Genomic DNA, 13,389 nt, shown 5'->3' with positions numbered 1-13,389 from the left:
ATCATGACATTGCCAGGCAAAGAAACACAATTAGGACAATCGAAAAAAGAGGAGGAACATTATACGGTGACAGAAGTTGACAGGAGGTATTTATTGTGCACCTTTTTTCTGACAAACTCAACTCCATGTCAAAAGCCTGACAAGACAGCCCAAACATATAAAACAAGAGGCGAGGGGCAACCAATGAAGGAATTCCAAGAAGACAGTGGGTCCAAGGAGACAGTTTGCCTTGTTTCCCGAAGAGATGCTCTGGCATGCCACTGATCACAGACAGCCTCCCAGCGCTAAGTGATTCTGAATAGCAGCGAGGGGACAGCGAGAGGACAGAGGAACAAGATTGCTGGACCGGAGCAGGGTGAGTGGTGCTGGCAGGGCCGGCACATTGTCCTGGGTGCCGAGCAGGAGGCTATCACGGCCCGGGCCAACCGCTAGCCACGTGCTCCTCGCCGAGGCTCGCATGAATTATTACATTTCGTTCTGTTATCTTTCATCATGGTTCATTACAGATGGACAATTGAGCTTCAAGAGAAGCACCACGCTCAGGGGTCGCCCCCCCCCCCCCCCCCCAGATGCCCCTCAGAAAGAGAGCGAGTGAGGGAGAGAGAGAGAGAGAGAGAGAGAGTCAGAGAGAATCCCTGCACTCTCCACTGTAAAGGACGGAGGACGATGGACAAAAACACATTGTCCGTGGATTTAAAAAGGAGGCTTATGGCTGCTATGAAAAAAAAAAAAAGAAATGTGCTTTTCGAATGAGAGAAGAATGAATCTGCCCGCTGATGCACGCTCAATGAGATGTACGCTAGCGGAGCCATAGAAAAGAAGCGTGAATTGAAAGGGATGGAATCTGAAGCAAATGACACTCGAGTGTTTTGAAAATAACTGACAGCTGCACAATAGGACACCAAAACAGACTGCAATCTGCCCATAGATAGATGAAAAGACAGGGACTTGAATAGAAGTGCGACCAAATACATACAGAGATACTGTCCATTAATAGCAGAAGTGGATAAATAGACAGCCGTGAAAATGGACATGAAAGGTGAGGTTTTGCTCTGATAAATGAACCAGACAAAGAGATAACTACAAAGAATGTGTGAAACAATTAGTCTTTCTCGGTTTAAGTCAGAGTGCCACAAGCATGCTCAGCAACTTTTAGGCCCTGAGAAATTTTATTTACCATAGAGTCGCACTTTAATGTATACAAACACATTCACATTCACACGGAGACAAAACAGAGACCAAATGTCACTTAAACATTTCAGTTGTGAGGAGTTCAGAAGGGGACATTGGTATGGTGTTAGACCTAATCACAGCCGATTACAAACCTGTCTGAATCAGTGAAGTATCCCTGAAAGAATGAGCCATAACAATCCAGGAGAAATGCATGTGCACTGGTATAATCGCAGCGTCTCGCTTTGTCATATGTATCTGTATGCCTGTGTGTGTGTGTGTGTGTGTGTGTGTGTGTGTCCAGAGAGGTGAGTATCAGAACACACTCCTCTTGTCACTCGCTGTTCTCTGCATAACACAGACATTTTCCATTCTGTCAGCGCAAGCAGCGAGCACACTGGCTCCTTCTAAACTCAGCCGCCACTTCATTAAATGACTTCAGACTCTTGGCAGAGTCAGTGGGAAAAGTCTATATTAACTGTGTGTGAGATCCACGGGGTGACCAACAAAGGCCATAGTTGTTCCTCTACGCTGGGTGCTGCTCGGGGGATTTCTGGAGCCTATCGGGGTACCCCTCGGCTGGGCCCTCTGCTCCCATTTGTGTCTCACACATGCTCTCGCTTCTTCTTCTTCGTCTCTCTCGCTCTCTCCCAGACCTCACATATATACAGACAGACACAAATAAACACTCAAGGATGCACACTAGAGACACATAAAGCTCTGCTGACTTTTGCCCTACTTTCCAGGAAATGGCGTTGCGATTTGGAGTTACTGTAAATCAGCAAGTATGAGACCAGTGCCAGCCACAGTGCAGAATGAAGTGCATGTGTCGGTGGGGGCACAGTTTTGACATCATTACGCAGGACTGATCGCATCGTGCAGGATCGAGCCAAGTTATGGGTTGCATTAGAGAGTGGGGGGGGGTGGGGGGGGGTGGGAGGGGGGGGGGGGGGCTGATATGTGTTTAGAGAATGGATGGAAGAGTAAGAGCTGATGTGTCTTCTCGTAGTCCGGCAGCGACTGATTCAAAGAATTTGCTGTTGCTCAGCCGGGTCAAACTGCTGCGGTCAGCTCGAAGCGGATGGATCTGCCACAGTAGGGCAGGAAGTCAAATGGGGAGTGTTTGGAGACAGGCGGACAGAAGAGCACTGAAGTTTGTGAAAGAAAAAGTTATTTGTGTGGAGAATCCTTTTCAAACCGGAAAACATTATTACAGCCTCGTCTGCGGTTTAACACCCAGAGACAAATATAGAGACCCAGATCTGGAAGTCTATTTTTACAATATGTCTTTTTGTGATACTAATAAAACCCCAACCCACACATAAACTCATGCAAACAGATAGGCCGAAGCCTCTACTGATCCACCAGATGTATTGAGAATGGTGCAAAATAGGGACACCACAGCTTCACAGTCAATCAATCGGATTGACTCAAGATGCCAGTTGTAGTAATGGCTACCTTCTGTGGTGACCTTTCCCCAATCTGGTGGATTTATTTGTTCTAATTAAGCGGGTTAGGGCCACATGCCTTCCCAAATTAAGTCATTCATCTTGATGTGACAAGTCGGAGGAGGAAAGGCCAATTATCCCCCAGGAAAAAGAGCAATTTTTTTAAATACCAGGAGGTGAAGAGTCTGTCAGAGAGGGTTAACATTTACACTCACACATTCAAAAGAGAATGTACTTCATGGTATGTATACACGAAGTTTCATATTCCAGTGTTGCCACGATCTATGTCATTGCTGGTATTATACATTTCATTTCTACAGTACTGACTGCGCTGTACAGTGAATGAGTTCCTGTGCCTATTAGCCTCGCACTCTCGCGTGTTGAGTGTGTCAACACCAATTAACAAGATTAAACTTGTGTATGTGCAAAAAAACCAAACTGAAGTCTGATTTTGACTTTGATGTTGACGTGTGCCCTCCTACCCATACAGATCACACAGTTTTGAGGAAAAGATATATATCCAATCAACTACCGCATGGCCCCCGGGGTTGAAAACAGTCCACAATGACTAGATCAACAGAGGCTCGGACGTGGACTGAGGCAGCCCAGCGAGAGGCCTCCTCTGCCGGTCCTGATAAACCTCCGCTAGCGGGGTTACTGGGATTGTTTCGCCTCCTGTAATCCCACACACTGGAACCTCTGTGCATAATATACAGTGGAGTGATGAGAGTCTGTATGTGCTTATGTGTGAGTGCTTCAGAGGCGGCGTGGGTGTGTGTGTGTGTGTACCGTATCGTTTGCAAGTTTGTGGGTGTGTGTGTGCGCGCTACTGAGCTGCAGATCTGAAGCTGGACCATTACTGACGATACGAGGATGCATACAAGCACAACACTCCCCATGCAGCCATAGTCATTCATAACTTTCTATCCTCCTCAAACACAAGGTTCCCTCTCTTGTTCATTACCTGCCCACACACACCAGCATTATGTGATGATACAATTCAGTCTGGAGTTTCTCCTCCATGTCGCCGAAACTACACAAAGCTCACCTTCCACTAGAAACTCCTCGACAAGGGAAGTTTACTTTCAATTAAAATACGCCACAAAAACGTGCGCACACACACACACACACACACACACACACACACACACACACACACACACACACACACACACACACACACACACACACACACACACACACACACACACACACACACACACACACACACACACACACACACACACACACACACAGCCACTAACCTTCAGGTGACTCCCAAGCATCCTGAGCCATCCACCACATTACACGGGGAGATGAAGGAATAACACCGGGCAACAATATGGCTCAGTTCTTTTCACCGCGGGGTTTCACTCGGAGAAATATTTGGAGTTTCAAAATACTACATCCTTCCTACAGTACACGAGCATTCTGAATAGGGCTCTCTGTCTCTAATTGGCGTCTTTTACCTTTATATCAGTGTTTGTGTGTGTGTCTCTCTCTCTCTCTCTCTTACAAACACACACGCAATGGCGTGCACAATGTGAATGCACATACGAGCACACATAGCCATGCCCGCTACATTCCCATCTAATCCACATCCATCCTCTCTGTGGAGAACACTAGATTGGTTTTGCTTCTAGTGTAAACTTCCAAGTTGAGGTCAGACTTTGGGGTCACAGGGGCCTACGGAGGGCCATGCAGCTCGACTTCAAAGAGAGACAGGCGTAAGCAGGGGAGCTAGCTTGTTAGGGCTTTATCTGCTAGTTCTCACATCCCCTACACGTCTGTGTCCTATTGTTAAAGACAGTCAAGGCTCTGTTGGCTGGCGGAAGCATTCAAAATGTCTTTTCTGCACAAACTAGAGTTGCAAATCATGCAATGAAATAATCATTTAAAAAAACACACATCTATCTTCTTTGATTGGTTGTTTGAATAACTTTGGAATTGAATGTATGCTCTGATAGTGTGAGGCATTTTCCATGGCAAAGCTCTTTAAAAAGTGCTTAATACAAACATTTATATTGCCTCTCGACGGCTCTCAACATGGCGACGGCTGAGCCGGCGTCTCGCAGCTAACAGCGCAAACCACGGCCGACAGAGCTCACAGTATTTACCTGAGGGGGGAACCGGAGGGTCGGTGCTACGCTCGCGGGACGGCGTTACCGTCTTCAACCACATTATGAGAGCAGTGCGGTGAGGAGACCATGAGCTACATGCACTAAAAGCACGTGAGGCCAGCAGCTCGGCTATGTCAACACAGCAATGAGAGGCTCTAAAAACAACACAGAGGGAGAGTGACTTCATTCTCTGCTCAGGTAGACGTCGCTCCACTATATCTTTACATAGCAAATAGTTGTTTGTTGCTATATTAATGCTCTGAATATCGAATTTGAGTATCAAGCCTTCAATACACAACGCTTTTGACAACCAAAATGTGGCGTCAAACGCTTTATGAGCTTTATTATCTTGTATACTAATGCTTTGATGAATTTCAATTTTCCAAATTTTAGACTGCATTTATTAAAAAAAATTTAAAAAAAACTTATTTAATGTTAGACAGGATTTAATATCTAATATTTCAAGAACTTTTTTGTTTAATGAATAAAAAATAAACGTACCTGGCAGAACAAAATATGTGCATTCTTCTTAAAGTTTAAGAAGAATATAATTACCGATATCAGTTATACCATTTTAAACAATGCACATCCCTAAAAGCAATATTTTGTTGCAGAGTAAATAAAGTAAAAAACTCTTGTTTAGTCCTATAGCTAAAGCTGAAACTCTCATCACATGTACATGCAGGCATGTCACGTTGAGGTCATGTTTCTTACTGAGTCCTCAGCTTTTGATTTCATCAACATGACTTTTCTGCTATCTAGTGGTGATGTACGAGAACAACAGCTGTACTTTTTAATCTGTATTAAAGGGCAACGCCAATATTTTCCAGCAGTGACGGTGCACATGAAAGTGCTTATGATGAATAATTGTTTGTCATTTTGTTCAATTTTTTTTTCCTTCACTGCCAGAGCATTCTACTACATCAGAAAATATGATTGCGACATTTGAAAGGACAACATGCAAATATCTGAATTGGATTTTTTCCCAGAATCCTCAGGAATTCATTTCTATCAAAGTATGAAAGAGAGGGCTCTACTTGTCATACATTAATATTAAATCCATATATTGTTATAAAAGGGGATGTGTTTTTGCACTCACATTTAGATATCATATCTGATCCATACATAACAGTACTTTATACACCTCATATATGCTTTAGAGGCCATTCAACCAAAAACACATATCTGTCCTCTAGATGCATACTAATATTATATAAAATGTCATTTCTGATCAAGTATAATGATAAGTGTTATTTGGTAATATGATAGCATATTAAAGTTGTATGCAAAATCTGTCAGGGTCACTTTACATTATGTAATTTGAATTCAGCGGAAGCGCTTTAAAAAAACAACTGTTGTGTGTGGAATCATAAATCAACCTACTTTTGAAAGCCAGTAAGCATTTGCATATTGTTGCATCATTGTTGTGTTGATAGCCAGACAGATGTGAGTCTATTATGAGTTCTTAAATATACATTAGCGATTCACCAACAGGGAGCACTGCTTGGTTAATAAAGTTATACTTCTCTAATGATGCAATAGATGCTCAATCATACTACAGTAGATGTTGACGGGATGGCTTAACTTGCACAACCTTTCCTGCCCACTAGAGGCCAGCGTTTCACCATATATGAACTACACCGTGGACAGAAACCATCGCCACAATAATTACACTCCCTCCAACGGAGTCCACAAACAACTGAAAGCAGAAGAATGAGAATCGAGGGGAACTTATGAGCACATCTCTGGTAAACACACGATTTAAAGTGGTGCTTGTGCGAGTTTCTTTGTGGAAAAATATAACGTTTTATAGATCTGCCGATTAAATCAACTAATGGTTTAGTCGACTAAGAATTTCTTGGGTTTAGGAACGCCTGGAACAAATAAGGCAGAGGAGCCAAAGCCGTTTATGATGTTTTATGAAGTGATGATGTACTGCCTACTGCAAAGATATTAGTCACTATCGTCTTAATATCCTATTTTTATTAAAGCTAATTAAACATTTTACCAAGGAAATTCTTCTTATTCTATCATGTTATAAATAGTACTTGTTTACAGAAAGTGTGTGACACAAGAAACAGTTTCAGAAAAAAAATCTCCCACGTACTTTTTTAAGACTGAATCTTAAAAATGCGTTTTTTTTTAAACAAACTTGTGTGTGCGCTAAGTGTTATTGTACTTGTGTGTATCCACATCTCATGTAGTGTTTCTAAAGAACATTGAGATCATTTGCAAGATACGTTTCAATTTTAAAATAAATCTGTCGAAGAGAAGTGGCAATGTCTGGCACCTAAAAAAAATTTTTTTTTTTTTTTTTTTAAATATCCAGCAGACTTCATGACACAACAAAAGTGTACGTTTGGGAAATGAGTTTGCCACTGGGGAATTTATTTTTTTACCACAACATAACTGTGCCGGCAGCTGATATACCTCTCAAGACAACAAGACACATCTGAAATGTCTGACGCACTGTACTGACTACCAAAAGCTGCCAGCTTGTCAGTAAGGACGACCGCAAAAAAAAAAAAAAAAAATATGTTAAGTTTCTACTTCACAAAACACGACAAGCCTCAGCGAGCAGGCAAAAAGCACACATTGTGCTACTTTATTAATAATGCAAAGCTGTGAATCAGAGTAAACTATAATATATGCACCAGTTAAAAGCTGTGCTGTGGTCAGTGCATCATAGATTTATGAGGAAACAGCGTTCAATTATTTTTTGTGAAAATGTGTGGGGTGACAGTGTAACATACTTCTGCAACAGTGAGCTGATGCATATACATTTATGAAAATGTTTGTTTTTTTAGATGTTGGTGCTTTAATTAATGCACGGACTGTCAAGACAACCACCTAACTGCTGTATTGAAGATTAATATGGACACAAACAGCAGGAAATGAACATCCGACAGTTCATTCGACACGGCTGATTTAATGTGTAGCATGTAACTGCATTCCTACAGTATTTATGTTGGCATAATCCGCTCCGCCAAGCCAGGATGTTGTGCAGAGCAGCTGCAAATCTCAAAGTTGATCCTGGTCCAATTCTATAGTAGACACATCCGTACATATATTCTGTCAGTGCTCCTCCTCCTCCTGCTGCTGCACTAAAAGAACATGCTGGCAGTCCTCTTCTTCCTCCATTTCATTTTCAACCTTGTCTCAAAGTTCTTCTAATAGACTGTCGGGTTTATTCACCATTGTCGGTATTCTTTGTGTCTCATAGGGAGGCTCAGTGCACAACATCCCACACGTAGTGACGCTGAGAAGCAAGCAAGAAAAAAAAACTACAGCTTTAGTTTGGTTTGGCTGCAGAGTTACGTTTTTCAGACACAGATTTTTGGAGGAAAAATAAATCCCCCTTACTTGCCTCACATGGACGATGAGCCCTTTCTGAAATATATCGACTTTGAATACTGAAAAAGGTGCACACAGGCCGCATGCGATACTATGAGAAGCGTTTCTATACCCAGAAGGCTGATTCTCATCACGAAATGCGGAACCACAGAATAAAAAGTGAAAAAAATGTAACGTTGTTAAGCAACAACTGATGATTATCACTAAAGTTGTTTCTTGTAGTGAGTAACGCAATGTTGTTGTCTTCTGTACTTTGAATGTGAACACCTGGTCACAAACACAAGTGCACCTCCTCTAAAAGAGGTTGAATGCATGAATAAATACAGTTCTGCTTTTTTCCCCTCTATAGACCAAAGACTGTATCAGTGACAGTGACACAAAAGTGGGTCACGGACCCGTTTTCAGTGGGTCGCGGACCTTTGCCTGAAAAACACTCCTTAACAGTATTGCCGTTAATGCCTGGTAATGCTAATAGACACCCGCCATTTCACAGTATAGAAGAACACCCACAACGTTTGTTTTCATATGCTAATTGAGCGAAACGCAATTACGACACCGACTACATGAGATATGGATTTTCTTATATTGAGGACAAAAGAAGGCAAAAACCTCAGTGTGTTTTGTGCTGCGAGGTTCTGGCACAAGAAAGCATGAAGCCGTTTTACTCGTTTACGTGAAAGATGTGATGGGACGGGGACTGACAGGAACAATTTCTCTGCACAACAGAGCTCCCTACTACTACGAATGCAGAGGACATTTTCTGCTCAGGTTCAAACTGCACCATCTTTTCATTAAATAAATCTGAGAAGTTGAAAATTTGGGTTGCGGCTTGTCATTAAGGGGTGATGGTGGGTCCCGCAGCCAGACCAGTTGAGAACCACTGGTATAGAACATGCCTTCATCTCATGTCCGGATCCTCCTCACCAGATCCTCCTCTCCACCCTCGAGGGGATGGGCGTCTCAGGCTCTGCACTCTCCCTGTTTACATCCTACCTGACAGGTCGATCCTACCAGGTGACATGGAGGGGGGCCGTGTCGGAACCACGCATGCTGACTACGGGGGTTCCACAAGGTTCAGTCCTAGGCCCCCTTCTCTTCTCGCTCTACACAACATCTCTGGGTTCTGTTATTCGCTCGCATGACTTCTCCTACCATTGTTATGCCGATGAGGACACCCAGCTGGTCTTGTTATTTCCCCCCAGTGACACCCAAGTGGAGGCACGCATCGGCTGCGTTCTTGGCTGACATCTCAAAGGGGATGACGACACACCACCTCAAGCTCAACCTGGACAAAACCGAGCTACTGTTCGTCCCGGGGAAGGGTTGCCCGCACCGTGACCTGTCCATCACCATTGACGATACCGTGGTGACACCAACTCGGACTGTGAGGAACCTGGGTGTGACCCTGGATGACCAACTGTCATTCTCCGCAAACATTGCATCGGTTACACGCTCCTGCAGATTCCTGCTCTACAACATCAGGAGGATTCGCCCCTTCCTCACTGACGAGACGCGCAGGTGCTCATCCAGGCTCTTGTCATCTCCCGCCTAGACTACAGCAACTCTCTACTTGCCGGAGCCCCGGCGTCGGCCATCAGACCTCTGGAGCTTGTCCAGAAAGCTGCAGCTCGCTTGGTGTTCAATCGCCCCAAGTTCTCCCACACAACTTCCCTTCTCCGTTTCCTACACTGGCGAGTAAGAGCTTGCATCCAGTTTAAGACTCTGGTGCTAGCCTACAGGGCAGTGAAAGGAACAGCTCCTTCCTATCTCCAGGTCATGGTCAAGCCCTATACACCCCCGCCCGACCATTTCGCTCTGCTGCTTTGGGGCGATTGGTTGCCCCGTCGCTCAGAGGTCCCTGTGGCCGATCGACCCGGTCACGGCTTTTCTCTGTCCTGGCCCCATAATGATGGAATGAACTCCCCACTGACCTCAGAACAGCTTTCGGCGCAGGCTGAAAACTCACCTCTTCAAGAAGTGCTACCCTGAGCCTTCCACTTAGCACTTATTGTATTCGTATTAGTTTGTTGCACTTATTGTTTTAGTTTGTTTCTGCACTGTACTTTGGCTCTGGGTTATGCTCTTAGATGCTTGTTTAAAAAAGGAGATGTATTTATGACTTCTGATGACTAGTAGTTCTCTTGAATACCTATGCTGAATACACTTATTGTAAGTCGCTTTGGATAAAAGCGTCTGCTAAATGACTGTAATGTAATGTAATGTCTCAAGGTGTTTCCTCAGCAAAGCTTAGCCACCTTTTCCTCACATGTATTAGTCTCTATTCTGTATTTCCTGTAACATGAACAGCACTAAGCCAAAGAGATTGAAAACTCCAGCATCCTCTCAAAACCACCAACACACACAGCGGTGAGTCTGTCAACGCTGACATACGCCTCGTTTGTGTTTCGGAAGCGTGACAGGAAGTGATGACGTCAGCGCGTTTCATGTACGACGGCAACTCGGGTGGCTGTGAGAGCAGCTCAACGTGAAAACAAACAAATCTGGTCTCCCTGCGAGGTGTCATCGCTACGTGAGATGACTGACACGCAGGGTTACAGCTTTTTGATTCCAGCTGAACTCCAACTGCGATACAAAAACAATACAACAGGAAAATCAATATGATCAGACCAGATGTGAAAATGTGATTCTATAAAAAGAATATGTTTGTGTTCAAGTTAGCACACTTCATCTTGCAAGTGCATGTGTTGTTACAGAATTCACCATCCAATGAGGTTCATTTGAGATCTATCGGATGTGTGTTGGACCAGTCACCAGGGGGGGGGGGCTTTAGGTCGATGACGTGTTACTATATTGAATGACCTTAATCAGCAAAGCTAAGAGAACGGTGGAGAGAGTTTCCTTCTTAGACATGATATGAATGTATCAATTTTGCACTTCACAACAGAGCAGCAGTGGAGGAATCTATAGAGAATTTGTGGGAACTGGTCACTGCATTTAAAAGTTGGAACACAGTAATTACACGCATCAACGATCTTCAGTATCCAGACAAAAATGATTTGAGATATTTATGTTTCATAAATGATTAATCTAAAAAAATACCTTGTTGAGGTATATATATATATATATATATATACACACACATGTATTTATCCAATTCCCAGTTAAAGCTCAGACTTTACATTTTAACCTCTTTGCCACAGTGTCAGTTTACATCCAAAACAATATCAAAATGCCAAAAATACCACTAAGTGTTTCGTGTTCCAGGGACTTTTGGAGAGGAGAACATACCGCCCTTTAAACTTTTACTGAAAGCTGTTTGTCTAACAGTGACAGAGTAGCGACTGCTGGAGAAGAGACACAATTCTCCAAAGTCGAAACCCAATAACAAAGAGGACAATACAATCAAGATGAAGTAAACATATGAAACTGTCCAAAGCCACAAATGCGTCACATTTCAAAAGAAGTTCCAGCAAAAGAAACTCATGATTGCGTGCAGTCACTCCCCCCCACCAGGCCTGAGTCTCTGCCAAAGACTTCAGCCGCTTCAGTGTCTCAGCCAATCTGACAGGAAGCTTCACCCCCCCCCCCCCCCTCCCTTCTTCCTCAACCCCTCCTTCAGCTGAGGTGGGCGTGCTGAGGAAACACAGAGCATGCAGATGTTGACGTTCCACAACGAAGGTTGTGCCCACATCCGCTCATAATAAAGACTTCTGTGGCCTATAGCAGGCTGTTCAGACCAACAGTAAAACAGCAGGCAGCCAAACACGGCACATCTACAGTGCAGTACACTTTCAGCACCACTGGAGTTCACAGAGAAGAAGTGGAACGGCTTATTTAGGCCAGACAGAAACTTCACATCTGTGAGTGAGTTGGTGAGAGAGAGAAAATCCCTGGGAAATGCATTTATTCATCTGAAGAGGGGGGGGGGGGGAGGGGGGGGACAACAGCTGCCATTAACACATTTTGTAATAGTTTAGAACGTAATTCAACACTTCAACATAAACACTTTTTCCTGTCAGCTTTTTACCTGCTGGGTGGATAGATTGTCACATTTTCTTGTCTCACATTTGGGTGTTTCTTGATACCTAACAAGTGGGGACAAGTGGTAGGTGTCTGTCTAATATATGCAGAGGCTCTGCGCAGCTGCCAACCAACAGGTCTGTCACTCAGTCAGGGAGCAAATGCTGAGTGATTTCTAATGAGCTCCGCTCCACCTTCAGCCTGCTCATTGACACCAGGCCCAGTGACAAAATCAGCTGTTACATTTAAAGTTATACATTCCACCTCAAACACATGTCTCCTGGTAACATACACAAAAGGGGATACAATATGAATATTTGAAAACATAAAAACTGTTCAATCAAAGCAACATATATATATATATATATATATATATATATATATAGTATACAGTATATATATATACCCTTCACAACTCCCTTAGAAGTATCTCGAATTTAATTCAATTCTTATCTACCCTTCCAATCAGGGTGACGCATCTTTCACCAGCCAAACTAAAAGCAAACCAGACCGTAATGCTGAACAGAGACTTATGAAGTGGTAGACGGGAATTTAGCGTTCCACTGTAATGTACAGTGGCGACGTCATTCGGTGGGCTACATTGTTAAATGTGGCGTTACGTATTCTTTTTGGTTTTATAAATACAAACAAACAAAAACAAACCGACACTGCTCTTCTTCACTTGTGTCACTCGGCCTACATGACAGCTGTTTTGCACCAGCACCGCTGCTGCTGCTGCTGCTGCTGCTGCTGCTACAGTTACTACTACTACGAGTCACGAAGACACGCATGCAAACGCTCGGCGCGCGCGCGCTCGCGCACACACAGCGCACATGAATACACATTTTATAAACAACAGCGGACAAACACAACTCCGTCTCACCTGTTTCGGGCACTTTGGGCTCACTTGGCTGCAGCACCGTCACGCCGTTTCGTAGTAAATACAGCAGAGGGGCTTTAAAACAGCGTGAGAGTTGTTTACAAAGTTTCACCGTGAACTCCGATTGGTCTGAGTGAAGCTTAGTCGACGCCCCAAACCTCGGTCACCGGGCCGAGTCTCAAACGTTGCTTCCTGGAGTCGCAGCCTTCCTGGAGTCAGACTCTTAACAAAGGAGGCACGATGTTGCGCGTTAATGGTGGAATGTAAGACGAGCAGACTAGTGTTTCAGCTTTTTTTTTTTTGTTTAGCACACGTTGACGCAGATATACACGAGAAAGGCAAAACCAGACCTATGATAACTATCAGCAGGCAGGAGGGGCGATCAGTGCCTATTGCCAATGAGTAACAGTCACAATATGCAAAAGCACATTCGACA

The 13,389-nt window shown here is 43.8% G+C and overlaps 1 long non-coding RNA gene across 1 annotated transcript in view; it reads right to left on the bottom strand.

Moving 5' to 3' along the window:
• LOC306698460 overlaps positions 1-13,016 on the bottom strand; it is a 97,653-nt gene extending 84,637 nt beyond the window's left edge. Inside the window, exon 1 of the long non-coding RNA XR_013767144.1 lies at positions 12,957-13,016. This is a non-coding gene — a long non-coding RNA (uncharacterized lncRNA). The remainder of the gene's footprint in view (positions 1-12,956) is intronic.
• Between the last annotated feature and the right edge of the window lie 373 nt (positions 13,017-13,389).

The sequence above is a fragment of the Pholis gunnellus genome (genome assembly GCF_910591455.1).
Source record: "Pholis gunnellus genome assembly, chromosome: 7".
Taxonomy (NCBI): domain Eukaryota; kingdom Metazoa; phylum Chordata; class Actinopteri; order Perciformes; family Pholidae; genus Pholis; species Pholis gunnellus.
Note: the sequence above shows the minus strand (reverse complement) of the source record. Positions and strands in the feature narration are given on the sequence as shown.